Genomic DNA, 16817 nt, shown 5'->3' with positions numbered 1-16817 from the left:
TTGATGATTTTCTTTGGTGGTATGTTTGTGTTCCTTTCTTTGTAGTTTTTGTGTATATATTCTAGGTTTTGATTTGTGGTTACCATGGTGTTCATATATGCTGACCTAAAACGTTATCTACTTGTTTTAAAATCATAGTCATTTAAGTTCAAACACATTCTAAAAGATCTATTTTTCACTCTTCTCCCGCACGTTTTGTGTTTTTGATGTCATATTTTACATCTTCATGTTTATTCCATAACTGTTTACTGTAGTTATAGTTGATTTTATAATTTTTTTGTCTTTTAATCTTCATACTATCTTTTTTATAAACCTATTTGTTTGTTTGTTTATTTATTTATGGCTGCGTTGGGTCCTTGCTGCTGCGCACAGGCTCTCTCCAGTTGTGGTGAGCAGGGGCCGCTCCTCGTTGAGGTGCGCGGGCCTCTCATTGCAGTGGCTTCTCTTGTTGAGCACAGGCCCTAGGCGTGCGGGCCTCAGCAGCCGTGGCACATGGGCTCAGTAGTTGTGGCTCGCGGGTTCTAGAGCACAGGCTCAGCAGTTGTGGCGCACAGGCTTAGTTGCTATGCGGCATGTGGAATCTTCCTGGACCAGGGATCGAACCTGTGTCCCCTGCATTGGCAGGCGGACTCCCAACCAGGAAAGTCCCCTCTTCATACTATCTTATTTAATTAGTTGATCCACAGCCTTTTCTATGTATTTGCCTTTACTAGTAGAATTTTTTCTTCCTATAGATTCTTTCTTCTTGTAGCCTTTTCCTTTCCACTTAGAGAAGAGCCTTTAACATTTTGGGGGGGTTGGTTTAGTATTGATGAACTCTTTTAGTTTTTGCTTTTCTGAGTTGTTCTTTATCTCTCTTTCAATTCTGAATGATAATCTTGCTGGGTAGAGTATCCTAGGTTGTAGGTTTTTCCCTTTCAGCACTTTAAATATATCATGCTACTCCCTTCTGGCTTTTCAAAGTTTCTACAGAAAAATCAGCTGATAGCCTTATAGGGATTCCCTTGTGTGTGACTTTTTTTTTCTCTTGCTGCCTTTAGAATTCTTTCTTTAACTTTTACCATTTTAATTATGATATGTCTTGGTGTGGGTTTCTTTGGGTTCATCTTGTTTGGGACTCTCTGTGATTCCTGTACTTGGATATCTGTTTCCTTTTTCAGGTTCAGGAAGATTTCAGCCATAACTTCATCAAATACATTTTCAACTCTTTTCTATCTTCTTCTGGGACTCCTTTAATGCAAATGTCAGTATGCTTGATGTCCCAAATGTCCCTTAAACTGTTCTCTTTTTTTTTAATGTGTTTTTCTTTTTGCTGTTCTGATTGGGTGATTTCCATTATTCCATCTTCCACATCACTTGTGCATTCTTCTGTATCACCTAGTCTGCTGTTAATTCCTTCTGTGTGTGTTTTTCATTTTCTTTATAGTATTCTTCAGTTCTGACTGTTTTCTTTTTATATTTTCTGGTTTCTTGTTAAAATTTTAACTGCATTCATTTATTTTTTTCCCCCAGATCTGTTAACATTCTTATCACTAATGCTTTGAACTCTTTATCTGGTAAATTATTTGTCTCTGTTTCATTAGTTGTTATTTTAGTTTTTTTCTTGTTCTTTCATTTCAAACAAATTCCTCTGTCTTCTCATTTTGCTTAGTTTTCTATGTCTATGAAATTAGGTGAAGCAGTTACCTATCCCAGTCTTTAAGGCATGTCCTTGTGTGGTAGTGTCCCTATACAGTCTGCATGTACCCAGTGGCTTTGGTGGGAGAGGTGGAGCTGAAGTGAGCAAGAGTCATGTCTTCCCCCAGGGTGTGCTGGCAGCTGTCACCTTGGTAGGAGGTGGGGCTAGAGATGGAGGGGCTGGAGCCAGAGCCAGGTGTGAGCTGGAGCTTCTCCTCTTCTCAGTGGCCATCACTGCCCTATTGGGGTGGTGCTGACTCCCAAGGCTGGAGTAGCAGCCCTGAGGGTTGGGCCCAAGCTGATTCTGTTCTAAGTGTGCACTCCCCCCACTTCCAGGACTGGCACCTTCACGGGGGGAGCAGTGCTGGAGCAAGAGGTGCCAGAGTGGGCGCTTGGCCTGGGCCAGGGTATGTGCTGGGGCAGGACTGGCCCGCCAGTCGGAGTTCCAGACCGCTCTTGCTCTGCTGCCCGTGTCCTCGCCCCATTTGGGTGCTGTGCAGGGGTCGCAGCCGGCCCCGTCCCCCACAGCTGCACACCGTCCTCAGCTGCTACAGGCTTCACCCTCGTGTGCAGCTGGGCCGTGGAGCAAGAGCAGGTGCTCAGCTGGGGCTGGGGCGGGAGCTGGGTGACGCCGGGCAACCAGCCAGAGCCCCGGGCGGTCTTAATCTGCTTCCTCTGCCTTATTTCAGGAGTAAGCAAGCCGGCGCCCAGGCTTCACGAGTGGAGTCGAGGTTTCTTACGGCCGCCCTGTTAGTCCCACTGGTTTTCAGACCAGCCACGGTGACTCGTTCTCTTGGTGTGGATCCTTGGTGTGCCCCAATATGTGGCTTGAACCACTCACTCCCCAGGGAGGAACTCCAAGCGCATGTAATCCCCCTCCTCTTCTGTGTCCCCTCCCAGGGGCACGAGCCCCGACGTGATCGCTTTTCTTCCCTTCCTTCCTGAGTCCGTACGGATCTTTCTCACAGCCTTGGTTGCACAGGAGTCTTTCTGCCAGTCTCCAGTTTGCTTTCAGTGGGAATTGCTCCTCACGTAGATGTATTTTTGATGTGTTCATGGTGGGAGGTGAGCTCCATGTCCTCCTACTGTGCCGTCTTGCTCTCCTCCTCCAGGTTTTCAGTTTAAGGTCTGCTGGGTGTTCTGTAATACTCCCCACTTGGACAGGACTGGCCCTGACTTCTGTACCTTTACCCCATGAGGTCACAGAATGAGCTTTGGTTGGTGTGCCCGACCAGGGTGCAGCAGCTGTATGCCAGCACTGTTGCCATGCAGACATCTTTTCCCAGTGGAAGCAGGCTAGATTATCTGGGCCAACCGTCTCACTGCAAACAATGAGAAATGCTGGGTAAAATACTTAAAACCATCAGTTTAGGAACACTGAAGTGCTGACAAGAGAGTGGGGGAAATTGGATGACTCAGATACAGGCCCCTGTAAGAGGGGCCCTGGCTCTCAGCTCAGGGAGGGAGGGGGCCCTGCCCATCAGATGCCCCACTGGGCAGTAACACTGATCCGCAGTCCTCAGTGAATAGGGACTGAAAAATCACTCCAATAATGACCTAACAGGTGCAGTTACCCAGGAAGTAAAGTGTTTCCAAACAGGTGTCCAAGAGGAGAAAAACAGCTCTGACCCAGCCAGGTTCTGTGGCCATGCCCACCTGCTTCTACCTATCACAGGCCTTGGGCAGGTCACCCAGCCTCTCCCACCTGTAAGGGGGGACTCATAAAGCTGCCCTCTCGGTGCTGCCGACTCCTAGAAGGCAGAGGTGGTCATCTCCCTCCCTAGGTTCCAGCACAAGGCTGGCACACAGTAGATCTGTGTACAGCTCACGTGCTCCAGCCCAGTCCTCAGCATGTTGGGGGACCTTGTAGGGCACTCAGCATGTGCTGATTGCATGAGGTTGGGTGGCTGCTGGCCAGGGCCCTTGGGAGAGGGTGTATCTGTTAGCTGTTGCTGTGTAACAAACAATCTCAGGTCAGTAACTTAAAACAACATTTTATTATTTCTGAAGGATCTGGGGGCCAACCTGGCAGGGCTGTTGCTCTGGGCTCGCTCTCTTGCATCTGTGGTGGGTTGGCTGGGGGCTAGCTGGTCTAGAGCGGGCTCAGCTAGGATGACCCCTATGTTCTCTCACCTTCCAGCAGACTAGCCCAGGCTTGTTCTCATGCTACCGCAGGTGCCCATGAGAGAGCAGGCAGAAGCACGTCATCCTTGAGGCCTAGGCTCAGAATTGGCATAGCATCAACTCTGTCACCTTTTATCAACCGAAGCAAGTTACAGGGCAGGCTCAGATTCAAGGGTGGGGAAGAGGCTCCCCTATTTCACAGGAGTTGCAGCAAAGGGAATGATGGTTCAGGGAGGGGTGCAGAATCAGGGTTGCTTTTGCAGTTGATCTACAGAGGGGGAGCCCAGCATCCTCGCCCCACGTGGGCAGAAGGTGGGTGGCTAGGCCTTGGTGCTCAGGGAGCCACTGACCCATCTGGGATGGGCTTTCAGCTGGGCAGTGGGACAACAGTCCAGTCTCAGGGCACGACCGTGAGCTCTTGTGAGCCAGGCCTACGCCTCAGGCAGCTTTGTAGCCAGCATACAAGGTTTGTTGAATGGCTGAGCGACTTACGTCCTGGAGCAGGTAGCCCAGAAGTCCCGGAGCCTCTTCTCAGGTGCAAGCCTAGTTCAGGGTGGGGCGGGGGTGGTGTCTCCACTTATGGGAACACCCGCCCTTGCCTGCCTGGGAGCCTGAGGACGCAGAGACCTCGAGTCTTGTCCCCTCCGCGGAGGCCGTCTTCCCTGCACTCCACTGCTCCTGTCAGAGCCAAGATGTGTCGCCATGGAAACTGCTTGGCAAACACGCCGGCAGGCAGAGGCGGCAAACAGCAGCTCCGGCGCCTGTTGGAGTGAGGGTGGCGGGGACGGCATGAGCAAGGCTGCCTGGCTGTGCGTGTGACCGTGTGTGGGGGGTGAGTGCCCGGGGTGGCGTGTGCGGAGGGGCACGTGTGCAGTGTGCTGGGAGTGCGTGGGAGCACGCACGCATGTGCACGTGTGTGCCTGGGGGCAGGTGAGTCCGTGTGGGTGCGCTCGGAGTGCCGTGCAGGCAGGGACGCTGGGTGCGCGCGGGGACGTGCGTGCCGTGCTGTGACGTGTGGCAGCACACCCACCTGGGCTGAGCGCTCACTGTGGGCTGGGCGTTGCACTAGGTGCTAACGGGGACACCCGCAACCCCCAGCGTGCAGCTGCGGGCCGGAGACGGACACTGGCCAGGTAATCGTGTCGATGGAAACGCGTGACCGGAGGGCTTCTGGGAAGAAGCAGCCGTGGGGCCTGAAACCTAAGTGTGGAGAGGGAGTCCTCCCTGTGAAGGGGAGGGGGACGGGTGCTTCAGGTGGGGGCCTGGCTGGCTGGCAGAGACCTGGAGGTGAGACCGGGCAGGAGAGGAGAGGGGCTGGAGCAGATGGGGAGGGCAGCCGGGGGGGGCAGCCAGAGCCCCGTGGCACCCCCATGAGGTTGGGGCTTACCCTAATTTGGGAATCCCAGCTGGGGTTGCAGGGTGGCAGGGTGCCTTCTAAGCAGAAGAATCGCAGAGGGAGAAAGGGTGGTGACGGGGTCAGACGAGCCGGGGCAGCTGACAGCTGGTGAGGGTGGGGTGTGGTGGGCGGGTGGACAGGGCCCTCACGGGCTCCGTGGGAAGGTTGGGCTTCACCCTAAGAGCAAGGGGAGTCCTTGAAAGGCTTCTGGGGCCACGTGCCTTCACCTGGCTCTGGATGAGTGGCTTGGAAGGGGCCACGGGAGGCCTGAGCCGTCATCCAGGTGAGGCCGAGTGGCCTGGCCTGGGGCTGGGGGCAGTCGAGAGAGATGCCAGCGGTTGACCAGATGCAGCCTGGCCTCTTCAGGCCGACTCTGCCTCCACCTGGGACCCTCCCCCCATCGTCTTCCCTGACCACCCTCCACCCCCTCCTGTGCCTGCTTGCAGAAGCTTCTGGACCATGGCTTCTGAGGACTCAAACCGGCCACAAAGCTGGGACCCCTCAGGCAGGGCTTGGTGTGGCCAGGGCCCTGTCTCCTCACAGGCCTGCCCAGGACAGCCCACCACCTAGGGGTCTGCTCCCACTGGATGCTGGGCCTCTCCGGGTCTCCCTGGGGGGGCAAGCGGGGGCAGGTCATCTCTGGGAGTGAGGACATCCCAAATCCCAGTGGTGTGGCCTCAGGTGGGTCTCCTGGCCAGATCACCACAGCCTGAGCCTTCGAGACCCCTGTGTCCACCACACATGAGCTGGGCCACTTGTGCCGGGCAGGGTGCCTTGGGGTCAGAAAACTTCCAGAACGCTGATGGCATTCCTCCCCACGATGCCCTCGTCCTGGCTGATCCCGTCAGCCCTTACGACCACCCAGATGGGGGTGGGATGGCCACGTCCTGCGGTCGAGGGAATGGGGGCTGGAGGCGAGGCAACCAGTCTGTCCGGAGTCACCGCTGTCACGGCTGAGCAGGATGCAGGCTCAGTCCTGGAAACGCCCGCGTCTGCCCTGCTCTGGGCACCCGAGGATGGAGCTGTTGTCGTCGTTGTTGGGGACCACGTGCAGGGACTGTGGCTGCCCGCAGCCCAAATGGGCGGCGTGCAGGGGCGAGGGGAACGTCTTCAGGTGCCCAGAGCGCAGGCTGACCTGCCGGGATGGGTGTCGCCAGGCGTGGGGCACTTCCCGAGGAGAGCGCGTGTGCTCCGGGAGATGTCTCGGAGCCCCCGGCCCGCTTCTCTGTTTCCGTTCAAGAAGCGGCACGTGGGGATCCTCTCTGGTCCGCTGACCGCGCAAACCACGGTGGGGAAGAGAACGAGGCAGAGGGAGGGAGCAAGATGCCCAGGAGGTGGAGACAGACGCAGATGCAGAACGGGGGTCCGTCCCCCGGATGCCGAGGACCCCGACTCCCGCGCCAGCATTTGCTGAGCCTGTGGAGCCCGGGCGTGGGGACGACCCGTGCTGCCGCCAGGAGGGGCAGGGCCCTCGGGGGGTGTGTGTGGGTGTGGGTGTGGGTGTGTGTCAGGGGTACCCGAGCTGAGCCCACCCCCTCAACCCAGCCAGCCCGGACGATCTCCGGAGGGGACAAGGGTTCCCAGACACAGGCACCCAGGGCGAATGCTAATCCGGAGCGCAGGGGGCTGGGCCAGGCTGGGGCCCCGCCTCACTCCGACCCCGCGCACGCAGGAGGGCCCTTCTCGCGCTGGGGTGCGGGCCAAGCCCACTCATCCGGCCTCTAACGCCAGGGGCTTCTGTCCCCCCAGGCCTGAGGGGAGCCCCAGCCGGCCCTGAGCTCTGCGGGTGAGGTCCCAGGGCGCCCAGTGTGGGCTGGCACTCAGGAAACGGTCACTTATTTATTTATTACAGAGAAAATATTTTTATTTTTATTTATTTAACATCTTTATTGGAGTATAATTGCATTACAATGTTGTGCTAGTTTCTGCTGTATAACAAGAAACTGTCACTTTAGATTGGCTGCTGGGCAGTTCCCCAGGAGGCTGTGACCTGGGGGAGGCCTCGACTCGCATCCCTGCCCATCCAAGCAGACCCCCAAGCCCCCCAGGTCCGAGGTCCTCCCCACAGCCCCCCACCTGGACCCTGGGTCAGCCCCCATCACCTCCCACCTGAACATCACCTGCCTGACCCCCCCAACTCCCCCCACCCCGCCCCACTGCTCCCAGGTGCCCTAGTGAAAGGCGGGGAAACCCCTGCTTGGGCCATCTGGGCCCCCTTGGCCTTGTTCCGGTTCCCTGACTCGCCCCCTCCCCGGCTCTCACCTCCCCCAGGTAGCCCTGCCGCATGGAGGCCTGCACTCCTGACTCCTGACCACCGACGGCTCCGCTCCCCACAGGCCCTGCCCACCCTGACGTCCAGGCCTCTGCTCATGCTGTCCCTTCTGGCCGGCAGGACCCCTATCTCTGCCCGGAGACTGCAGCTCAGCTTATCTTGCCCATCTCACGTGGCACGAGCTCCTCAGCCCCTCCTCCCTCCCCACACAATGTCTGTTCTCCCCCTTGTCTGCTGCCCGTGGACAGAAGGGACGCACCCTGTCCCCCGAGCACAGCACCTGGCACACGGCAGGTGTCTAAGTGTTGGCGGGATGAGTGGCTGCCGTGTTCTGAGGACCTACCGAGTGCTGAGAACATTCTGGATGTTTTCCTGACCCTTATAACAACCATATGAAGCATTTTCTTATTTTCCAACTTGCATTAGATTCCTGAGGCTGCCGTAACAAATGACTGTAGACGGAGCGGCAGGGGAGGGGAGGAGCTTAAAACAACAGAAATTAATTTTCTTAAATAAATTTCTAGAGGCTGGAAGTCCAAAATCAAGGTGTTGGCAGGGCCACCCTCCTTCCAGAGGTTCCAGGGAGGATCCTTCCTGCCTCTTCCAGCTTCGGGTGGCTCTGGGGTCTCTTGGCTCGTGGCTGCATCCTCTACCTCTGCCTCTGGTGTCACCTGACCTTCCTCCCTCTGTGTCTCTCCTCTTCTGTCTCTTAGGATGCTCCCCCCACTGGATTTATTTATTTATTTTTATATTTAAACTTTTATCTTTTAAAAAACATTTTATTGAATTATAGTTGATTTACAATGTTGTGTTAATTTCTGCTGTATAGCCTAGTCAGTTATACATATATACATTCTTTTTCATATTCTTTTCCATTATGGTTTATTACAGGATATTGAATGTAGTTCCCTGTGCTGTACAGTAGGACCTTGTTTATCCATCATATATATACTAGTTTGCATCTGCTGACCCCAAACTCCCAATCCTTCCCTCCCCCACCCCCCTCCCCCATGGCAACCACAAGTCTGTTCTCTGTGAGTCTGTTTTTGTTTTGTAGATATGTTCATTTGTGTCGTATTTTAGATACCACATATAAGTGATATCATATGGTATTTGTCTTTCTGACTTGCTTCGCTTAGTACGATAATCTCTAGGTCCATGCATGTTGCTGCAAATGGCATTATTTCGTTTTTTTTAATGGCTGAATAATATTCCATTGTGTATGTATATACACATATCTTCTTTATCCATTCATCTGTTGATGGACATTTAGGTTGTTTCCACATCTTGACTATTGTGAATAGTGCTGCTATGAACATAGGGGTGCATGTATCTTTTCGAATTACAGTTTTGTCTGAACATATGCCTGGGAGTGGGACTGCAGGATCATATGGCAGCTCTATTTTTAGTTTTTTGAGGAACCTCCACGCTATTCTCCAAAATGGTTATACCAATTTACATTCCCACCAACAGTGTAGGAGGTTTCCCTTTTCTCCACACCCTATCCAGCATTTATTATTTGTAGGCTTTCTGATGATGGCCGTTCTGACTGGTGTGAGGTGGTACCTCAGTGTTGTCTGCCATTGGATTTAGGGCCCACCAGAGGCCAGGATGATCTCATCTTGAGGTTCTTACCTTAATTACATCTGCAAAGACCGTTAATCCAAATAAGATCCCATTCTGAGGGCCTGGGTGGGCACATCTTTTGGGGGCCTCTATTCAACCTACTGTGGGGAAACTGAGGTGCAATGGGGTGAGGCGCCTTCTCATCTAGCTGAAGGGACAGGAGACCCCACATCACTGCCCATTTCTAGATTTGGCTGTAGCGAGGTGGCTTCACAAGAGAGGTCTGGGGTCTGAGACGCACGTGTCCTGTGTGCAGGGGATGGACTGACTCGGCACTGGCTGCCTTAAGCCTCAGCTGGCCCTGGGCTGGGCGTCCGCAGGCCGCCTCTCCTTTCTGGGGGCCCTGGCACTAGGCATCCCCCAACTTAGGGCAAGGATCCTTCTGGACGAACAGGGGGCTCGTCTGGATTTCCAACTTCATGTGCTAACTGGGCAGCTGAAAGGAGGAGATGTCACCCCAGGCTTGATAGGTAATTACTCTTCCAGTTCCTGTCTCTTCCTGGCCACACCAGGGACGGGGCAGGTGGGGAGGTGGGTATCCCACACCTTCTGTGTAGTAACCAGTTCCGGGACAGAACACCAAGCATTTCTCAGGTTCCGAGTTCTCCGTCCCCCGCAGTAATAAATCGGAAAATCCTGGTAGCTACACGTGTCAAAAGTGTAGGCTTGTGACCCGCATTCTGCAGGAATTTATCCTAAGGGGGGAACATCAGAAACCTGTGCAACAAAGATTTATGGAAAGAAGATTATCACAGTGATATATATATATATATATATATATATATATATATATATATATATATATATATATATACACATATACTATTTACATAATATATATACATTATTTTACATAATATATATACTATTTTTTATAATATATATCATGTAAAATAGTGAGAAACTGGGAAAAACCAAAATGTCACAAACCAGGTGAATCCTCCATGAAACAAAACAGTGCAGACAACACAATGAAGATGCCAGTTCCTGGCTATTGACAGGGAAGGGTGTCATGCGACAAAGCCTCCGGCAGAACAGAATACTGTATTTAAATGTTGAGAGGAAAATTATTTGAAGGATGTCTGACAAAAAGGCAGAGAGGTTACCTCCTGATGGCTGGATTATGGGGTCTTTTTTTTTTTTTTTTAAGTTTTTTAGAATTTTCCAAATCTTCTACAATGGACATCTATTGTTGTAGCATCATTTCTTAAGGCTTAAACAGAATCCCCTTGCAGTGCCAGGGATGATGGTGACACATCCCTCAGCCATCCGTGGGGGCATTTCTCCTGAATGAGGCTGGGCAGGCAGGGGTGGGCGGCCCTGCCGGGAAGGCCTGGGAGCTGGCAGCCCAGAGCTGGGGTAGCATTCGGCTCAAAGGAAGCCCTTATCATAAAGGGTTCCAAAGAGGCAAAGGGCAGCTGGAGGAAAAGTCTCCCCGTTGGGGCTGGGGCGATAATGCCAGCCTTCATGGCCGGGCTCCTGCCTGTGCTGGGGGTCGTCTCCCGCCTTGGGGTGCCACGTGGCACTGGGCAGGGGGGCACCGTCCTCATCCCGCTGGCTGTGGGGACTGGACAGGAGGCCGCTGACCAGCCACCGTGACCGGGAGATGGGACAAATGGCGGCCCTCACTCAAGGTGCATGTCCCGAGAACTGAGCCCTCCCTCCCTCTGCCCTGTCCCCCAAGACAGGACCCTAGTGGGACAGAGACCTCAGGAAGCCGGGCAGGCAGTTCCTCGCCTCCCAGAAGTGCAGGGGAAGCTTCTCCAGGAGGCGGGAGGTTCTTCCTGGCCACCCAGGGGACCCTGGCGTGACATGGGGTGCCTGTCCCCCACCTCACCTGTTCACTGCGCCTCCTTGGTCCTAACCTGGAGCCCAGTGGAGAGTCGGGACCCAGAATAGCAGCTGTTGAATTAATGGCCGTCTGCCTGGGTCTCACGGGTGGGAGGAAACCAGGGGTGAAATGCGCGGCTCAGCTTGTGTGGGTGATGGGACCCTCACTCTGCTCTGTCCACCTGCCTGTGACGGCCGGCCCCCCTGCACGTCTCGGGACACCAGTGCGCGGTCAGGAAGGCCTGATGACCCTGGGGCTGGGGAGGGAGCACTGGGCTGTCTAGCCTCCCTTGCTTAGGGAAGCTCGACGGCGAGCAGACCGGGGGCGGGGGCGGGGGCGGGGGGCGGGTGGGCGGTGCCGGGGTCCAGGCCTTCTCTGCTGGGGGGCCAGGCCAGAGCCCGGGAGGGGACAAGGCGACTCATGGCTGGAGCACTGCCCACTTCCCTCTGGGATGCCTTCTGGGGCTCTCTCGGGGCTCCCCAGACCAACGCTTCCAGGGCAGGTGGCCTGAGGGCGGCTGAGTGTTAGGCAGATGGGGACCAACATGGTCCCCCCCACCTCCCCCCCAACCCCCGGTTCCGCAGAGACCGCAGGGATCACTGACACCTTGTGAGCAAACAGCCCAAAGACGGGAAGTGACTTTTCTTGGTCCGGCAGCTTGAGTAGCCAATCCAGAGCCCAGATGTCTGACCGCTGACCCTGTGGCCCCGGGTGCTTCTTACACCCCCCTGGGCTGCTGGGAAGTCCTTGCAAAATCCTCCCGGACAGGACTGTCCTCAGGCAAGGTTTTCTGGGGGCGGTGAACAGCAGAAACCCCCTAAAAGGCACTCAGGGTCACAGAGACTCGGGCAACTTCCAGCTCTCAGGGAGCCCCCCCAACCTCGCCTTCTAGACCTTCCCCCTCTGCACTGGGGTCCTGGGCTCTGTGCCGTTGAAAGGGGAGCCACGTAGGGGGTGCAGGAAAGGCCACGGGGCCTGTGGCCTGAGGCGCATGCTCTCTCAGGAGCGAGGACACAGGACAGGGCCCCGTGCCACCGTGGGTCGCCCCGCTGAGCTGTGGAGAGGAGGAAGGAGGGAGCCCTTAGCAGCTGCCACTGCCCTCGCTCGGCGGCCTGAGGAGAATGACGAAAAGCGCAGAGGCCGCCGCGCCTCCTAGGGCCCAGGCACCCCTCTCCGTGTCTCAGCAGCTCACGGCGGCCGCTCGAAGGGAGCGCAGCGAGGCTCAGAGGGCCAAGTGTCCTCCACCTCCGTCAGCACCGGCCCCGCCGCGCGGGAAGCTCCCCTCGGCCGTGCCGGCCTCCCGGGGGCTGCACAGCGAAGTCCTGCTCTCGAGGCGGAGACACGGCCGGCGGGCCACAGGCTGATGGCCTTGCAGCGCGGTGGCGGGACGTGGCAGGAGCACAGGCCCCTTCTCGGGGGACAAGGGGACCCAGAGACAGCGTGTGGTAGGAGCTCCCTGGACGAGGGCTGCCTGCCTTTCATCTCTGGGGATGAAGACCGCCTGGACCCTCTCTGAGGACCCACGGTGTTCGTGCTGCAAACGTGCGCTGGACACAGAGCCCGTGCTGCCCCCCTGGCCGGGTGCTGGGTCCCCGCCCTCACCGGCGCTGGGGCTCCTCAGACGGGCCTGTCACTTCCCCTGCCTACTCAGAGTTCCATCTGTGAAATGGGGACAAAAAGGATAGTTACCTCACAGGCTTGAGCTAGTACGTGTAAAGCATTTAGTGTATTGTGCCTGGCATATAAAAACTTCTAAAAAAATCATTACTACATCTTAATAGGGAGACCGCCAAATGAAGGGGAAGTTCCCGGGGAATGAGTGATGGCAGGGCTAGGCTGCGTGTCACATGCTGCAGCTGTGCCCGCACAGTGCTGAGGTAACCCCGATGCCAGCCCCTTTCCTGGGCAGCTCTGGTTTACCTGTATGACCTGAGGGCCTCAGCTGGGCAGCACTGGCTCACCTCTCTCACCTGGGCAGCACTGGCTCACCTCTCTCACCTGGGCAGCACAGGCTCACCTCTCTCACCTGGGCAGCACTGGCTCACCTCTCTCACCTGCTTGGCTTTAGGGTCTCAGGCCCCGCCTCTCCCCCAGGTGTTTCTGGGAGGGTCAGGGGCGTGGCAAGCGCGCTTTACAAGGAGTCAGCAGAGGCCAGAGCCCACGTCTGAGGACCGGGGACCCTTGCCAGCGCTCCGCCCGCTGGTGGCCCGCGCGTGATGCACCCATAGCAGCAGGAGGGGGTGTGGCGCCCACGGCCAGGCGGCCCGTTACACTTTCCACCGGGTCCCGCCTCGGTCCCGGCCCCTCGGCGCTGACGTCACGCGGAGACCTCCCCGATTTCCGTGGCCCACGCCACGTGCCCACGCTGCCCCCGGCCTGGCACCGCCTCTGCCGGCTCCCGAGGGCGCAGACTGCGAGGTAGGGGCGCGGCGGGGAGGACCCGGGGTGCGCGGCCTGCAGGACGGAGGGTGCGGGGAGGACCCGGGCGCGCGGCGAGGAGGACCGGGGCTGCGAGGTAGGGGTGCGGCGGGGAGGCCGAGGGGCGCGGGGACCCAGGCGGGGACCGAGAGGAGACCGGCGGGCTGGGTGGGACGGCGCCGCTACCCCGAACCGAGCGGGGCGCAGGGCCCGGGTCGGGACGCCTTGGCCGCGCCGCAGCGCCGAGTCCAGCCGCTCAAGCCCCGAGGACGCCCTGGCGGCGGCGGGCGCGCTCGGGCGCGGGGTCCGCGCGGACACGGAGGGCGCGCTGGGGCGGGAGGTGGGGTGTCGGGGACCGGTGCGCCGCGGAGGGTTTGGTGCAGTGCCGCGCTCTGTGCTCCGCGCCGGAGTCGAGACTTCCCGGCCTGGGCCCGCAGAGGGGAGCCGGGCGAGGGAAGGGGCTCGGGGACCCCTCCCGGCCTCCTGCTCCCCACGGGAGGGCGACCTGCGGGCTGTTTTGCATCCTGGCGATGGGAGCAAACAGGCTGTGGGAGAGCCCAGGGCCGGGCACGGGAAGAGGGCACTTCCTGGCCGGCCCAGGTGGGCAGGGAACGCCCCCAGAGAGCCTGGGGGCGCGGGGGAGGGCCCCACATGACCACCTAGGTATTGGTGGAGAAGCAGGCCCGGTGCTGTTTTCCTGTTTTTCAGGAAAACAGGCAGCACCTCCAGCTCAGAAAAGCAGGGTGTGGGGTTCCACAGCGATGCCAAACTTGAGAATGCTGCCAGGGTCAGAGGGGAAGGCTGGGTCCTCCTCTGCCTGTCGTGGGAAAGGAAACTGCCAGGGTGGCAGCCAGGGCAGGGAGGTGAGGGCCCTGCAACAGGAAGCAGGGGTCTGACGCGGAGACCCTCTCCCCGTGTTCGCAGCCCTCGGTTCCCCTCTGAGCAGATGTAAACCTCTGAGAAGTGTGAAACCACAAACCCTTTACCTCCCTTCTGCGTGGGGCTGCTCAGAAGGCAGACAGTAGTGAATAGCTCGAGGCAGCTGCTGCGATGTTTTGCAAAGCGTATTCAGAATAACAAGAATCAGAGCATGCTTTCTTGCCAAAGTCCGAGGCATCTGTCCAGTCGGATTGGGAAGCAGGTGCCCGGGCTGAGGGGTCTGGGGCCGCCTGCCCTTCCTGCAGCAGGCCCTCCCCTGGGAGTGGAAGCGGCCTGTACCAGCGCACGCCCTTCCCTGGCCTCTGGGCGGGACAGTGGACAGGTGAGGGGGATGTGGGCGCCTCAGGGAGAGGGGAGGCGGGCTGAAAACTTTGGCCGCGGTCCCAGTGTTAACAGGGGCAGGGCAGAGACATCCCACCGTGTACTGATGGTGAGACCTTCTCTGCTTCTGGAAGCCCACTGGCACGTTAAGAGTTCTGGCTCCAGCGTGAGGCGTGGCTCTGAGATTGGACCTGGCCTCGGTTTCCCCATCTGAGACATGGGCACTGTTAATAGCACCTGCAGCGGCACAAGGTTGTGCGGCTCGAATGAGAGGTTGCCTGCAGGGCTCAGGCATGAGGCCGGCGGCCTGTGCTCCGCAGCTGCTGCCCCACCTTATGGGCAGAGCGGGGCGTTCATCGTTGCCAAGATTAGCGGGCTGGCGGGTCGCGGAGAGGGCTGGGAAGCCCCTGCTCCGGCTGCGGCTCCCTCGCTCGGCACCCCGTGGCCTGGGGCTCAGCCTCGGTCCCTGCCCACGTCCAGCTTCTGCTTCCGCACGAGGGGTGGTCTTGTGCAGAAATGACCTGGCAGGACCGAAGGGTCAGGCTTTCCCTGAGTGACCCAGGAAGAGAGTGTGGCCGCCCGGGGGGCTTTGAGAGGAAATGCCATCTGGGCAGACAGATGGCCGGACCCCAGAGAGAGCGGGACCCGTGCGGATGGACAGGACACACCTGTCACACACCCTGGGGCCCAACCTGGAGCCTCCCGTTGACCCGCCAGCCCGCGCCGGTCCGGGGCTAAGGTGGCCATTTCTTCCGAGCTCTTTGGGCTTCTGTGTGGCTGTTAGGCCAGAGGCTCTGCGCCGGGGCAGGTGCTCTGGGCGTCTCTGCCTCACACCAGGCCCGTCTTTCCCACGTGGACGCTCCAAGCACACGCGTGCTCAACACGGCACCGCGGGCCTGCGATCAGTTGTCCCGGGGGGAGAAGTCAGAGTGAAACGGTGGTTCTCCAAGTGTGTTCTTGGGACCCTGCGGTCATAACAGCGCTCACAACAGTACGGAGCCGTGGCGTCAGGTGGTGCTGCTGGTGGAGGTGGCGCTTTGTGTCTTTGTGTTGCACACGGCTCTCGTTTTTGAGTTCAGACGCGGCGTATGATCGATGCCACCGCATGAACCAAAGTACTTGGGATCCCACATGGCTCATAACGGTGCAGACGGGCCCTAAGGTGGAGATGCTTGCGGCCTCCTTGGAAACACCGCTTGTGCCTCGGGTCCCTCTGGCGCACAGGACCAGAGGGACCTGGTCGGTTCTGGGCCATCTGAGGTTTACAGTTTGGGCCCAAGTCACTCCTGGGATGGACGTGCCAGGGCCCTTGAACTTTTGGTAAAAAGCAGGCGTTTTTCGTTTCCCGAGGCTTTGCCTGGCTTTGAGGTGTTTGCTGGCAGTGAAGGCCCTGAGCGGGGTCGGTGGGTGGTAAGGGACAGTGGGTGCTGGCAGGAAAGACTCTTCGGGGTTGGGAGAGGGTCCTGCACATGAGGCCCAGAGTGACACTAGACAATATTTATTTTTATTGCCTTTTATCGTCTGCCTTACGTCTCTGTCAGGAGTCAGGAGTACTGTGTCTGAATCCTGGTGAGCTGTGCAACCCTGGGCAAGTGGCCTCCCCACTCTGAGCCTCCGTGGCCTTGCCTATAAGACGTGAATACTAAGAGCTGCGTTTCAGGAAGTTGTGGGTTCAGAGGAGGTGCTGGGTCAAGAAGTGACTTGCGGTTTACAGATGGTGGACCTGTGAGGAGGGATGTCCTAGGATGTCGGTGTCTGTCCCACTTTCACCTCCTTGGCAAAGCTGTGACACAGACCCTCCTGGGCGTCTGGAAGGCCCCCGTGGCCCCAGAGGAGCAATTTATAGGCCACTCCCAATTACAGAAAGAATTCTGAGCCGGCTGTGACAGCAGGGAATGCTGTAGCGGTGACTGTCAGCGAGAAGCCTCCAGCTCGCTGTGGGAGGGTGCTGGTGAGCGGAGGGTCAGGGAGAGCCCGGAGCACGTACCGGGGTCCCGTGGGCTGCATTTTGAAACAAAAATAGGTTGGTGAGATGCGCGTGGTGTCAGCGCTCAAGGCCGCTCCCGGGGCTCAGGGCGGACCTTGGACTGCAGCTGGCACCTCCTTTCTGCCAGGTCCAGCCTCGCTCTGGGCAAGGGAGGCCGGTGCAACCGGGCTGAGGCCCAGGGGGATTGAAGGTCACAGGGCCAAGTGCAGGTCAGAGCCCCTGCTGG

The 16817-nt window shown here is 57.7% G+C and overlaps 1 protein-coding gene across 8 annotated transcripts in view; it reads left to right on the top strand.

Annotated features, from left to right (window-relative positions):
• The first annotated feature begins 3967 nt into the window (after positions 1–3967).
• AMZ1 (archaelysin family metallopeptidase 1) overlaps positions 3968–16817 on the top strand; it is a 42900-nt gene continuing 30050 nt past the window's right edge. For 6 of the 8 annotated variants that reach the window (XM_082429117.1, XM_082429116.1, XM_082429115.1 and 3 more), the window contains exon 1: positions 3968–4934. The gene's annotated coding sequence lies outside the window, so the exon portion shown is untranslated. Of the gene's footprint in view, positions 4935–13303; positions 13345–16817 lie in introns of those variants that run through there. The other 2 variants (XM_082429110.1, XM_082429111.1) reach the window with 2 other exon arrangements.

The sequence above is a fragment of the Balaenoptera physalus genome, assembly GCF_965194825.1.
Source record: "Balaenoptera physalus genome assembly, chromosome: 16".
NCBI lineage: Eukaryota > Metazoa > Chordata > Mammalia > Artiodactyla > Balaenopteridae > Balaenoptera > Balaenoptera physalus.
This window is presented reverse-complemented; position numbering and strand designations above follow the sequence as displayed.